Source organism: Salvelinus sp. IW2-2015, linkage group LG2 (genome assembly GCF_002910315.2).
Source record: "Salvelinus sp. IW2-2015 linkage group LG2, ASM291031v2, whole genome shotgun sequence".
In the NCBI taxonomy this organism is placed as follows: Eukaryota; Metazoa; Chordata; class Actinopteri; order Salmoniformes; family Salmonidae; genus Salvelinus; species Salvelinus sp. IW2-2015.
In genome coordinates, this window is record NC_036839.1 from 26,307,675 (window position 1) to 26,310,125 (window position 2,451).

General features: G+C 40.9%; 1 protein-coding gene across 1 annotated transcript in view; it reads left to right on the top strand.

Moving 5' to 3' along the window:
- Positions 1-2,451, top strand: part of erbb4b (erb-b2 receptor tyrosine kinase 4b) — a 627,991-nt gene that overhangs the window by 60,103 nt on the left and 565,437 nt on the right. The gene's annotated exons all lie outside the window — the stretch shown is intronic.

Here is a 2,451-nt window from a genome sequence, read left to right on the forward strand (position 1 = left end):
AGCTCAGGAGCGAAAAAGCTTTTCTCTTTCATGTTGTTCYAAGCCTTTTATTCTCTCTTAGTGCCCTTTCTTCTCTTTATTCTACCTTTATCATTATTTTCCTTTCTGTCATTTTCTCTGTTCTCTCCATCCTCCAGTCCTGTGGTGTTTCATTCTGCTTTAGTATCAGCTCATTACTGTGAATAAATAGTCTTTCTGGGCAGAAGTGTTAAATATTCCTGTTATCTTTAAAAGGCCAGCTGCAGTGGCTGCAGATAAAGCTAGCTAGCTAGCTAGCTAGCTGCATGGAGCCACCATTAACATGTCACCTGGAAAGAGCTTTTAAACAAGCGCTAACCGCTAGCATGCAGGCAGGCCTAATCTCTTTAGTTTTCTAACGCCATACAGCTTGATCAACCAACGCCTAAAAATAATAATAGGAAGTACGCTTTTGTTGTAAAAAAGTATATTTTCTACTGTTTGCATGACTGTCTGTCTGTTATTGTTCAGTAATTATGGAGTGAATGCATCACACGCTTGACATGTAAAATCCGTCAGTCAGACATTGGAAGTGTTTTTTATTCGACATCGTTTGCAGTTTATATTTCTTCATTTAACTTTTATTGAACATTTATTTAACTAGGCAAAACAATTAGGAATGATCAAATTGTCTGAAGCTCCTGAATACAAAATGACAGACACAGACGACGACAGACAGACAGACAGACAGCAGGCAGACAGACGACAGACAGACAGACAGACAGACAGACAGACAGAGACAACAGAAGACAGACAGACAGACAGACAGACAGACAGACAGACAGACAGACAGACAGACAGACAGACAGACAGAAGACAGACAGACAGACAGACAGACAGACAGACAGACATTTCTGATAGACTGCGCCTCAGGCCTGCGATGTACTCCGTTAGAGGCGGTATGGGCGTGGCCTTATACAATACGAAGCTGTTACCATGTTAATTAAGTGACAGTCAGAAAGATATGGATTATGGACCCAGGGCTAGACGCAGCTAAGGTACCGGTACCATGACGATGGGAATATGACAACCTGTGAATAGACTGTTTAAGCTGTGAGAGACCGGGACTAAGTGTTCAAGTAAAATGGTGGACTGACGTTGGACTGAGCACATTGTGACTTTCACGTCATTGTCACGTTCCTGACCTGTTTTCTGTTGTTTTGTATTGTTGATGGTCAGGGCTGAGTTTTGGGTGGGCAGTCTATGTTTTCTGTTTCTATGTTGGTTTGGGTTGCCTGGTATGGCTCTCATTAGAAGGCAGGTGTTTGACGTTTCCTCTGTTGAGAGTCATATTAAGGTAGGTTGTTCTCACTGTTTGTTGTTTGTGGGTGATTGTCTCTTGGTCAGTGCTGTATGTTACGGGACTGTTCCGGGTTTTGTTTGTTTTCGTTCGTTTTATGTAGTCTGTTTCCTGTTCATGCGTTCTTCACGTTGTATTAAGTTTGGGTCCAGGTCTGTCTACATTCGTTTATTTGTTTTGTAATTATTCAAGTGTTTCGTCGTTTCTTCAGTTTTGTTTATTAAATCATTATGTATCCACAACCCGCTGCAGTTTGGTCGAATCACTACTCCTCCTCTTCGTATGAAGAGGAGGAGGAACACCGTTACAGTCATGTGCAGGCCGTCATTGTAAAAGGAATTCATTCCTAATTGTTTTGCCTAGTTAAATAAATGTTCAATAAAAGTTAATGAAGAAATATAAACTGCAAACGATGTCGAATAAAAAAACTTCCAATGTCTGACTGACGGATTTTCATATGTCAAGCGTGTGATGCATTCACTCCATAATTACTGAACAATAACAGACAGACAGTCATGCAAACAGTAGAAAATATACTTTTTTACAACAAAAGCGTACTTCCTTTATTATTTTTAGGCGTTGGTTTGATCAAGCTGTATGGCGTTAGAAAACTAAAGAGATTAGGCCTGCCTGCATGCTAGGGTTAGCGCTTGTTTAAAGCTCTTCCAGGTGACATGTAATGGTGGCTCCATGCAGCTAGCTAGCTAGCTAGCTAGCTTTTCTGCAGCCACTGCAGCTGGCCTTTTAAAGATAACAGGAATATTTAACACTTCTGCCCAGAAAGACTATTTATTCACAGTAATGAGTCGATACTAAAGCAGAATGAAACACCACAGGACTGGAGGATGGAGAGAACAGAGAAAATGACAGAAAGGAAAATAATGATAGGTAGAATAAAGAGAAAAAGGGCACTAAGAGAGAATAAAAGGCTTCGAACAAATGAAAAGAGAAAAGCTTTTTCGCCCTGAGCTTATAAAAACAATAGTTGTATTAGCTTCATCCCGTCTGTCCTGCTGAAACAACTGTCCCCACCCACCCTGAATATGTCTGCGAACAACTTCCCTCCAACCACTGAATATGTCTAGCTGAAACACTGTCCCCAACCCCCTGAATATGTCTGCTGAAACACTGTT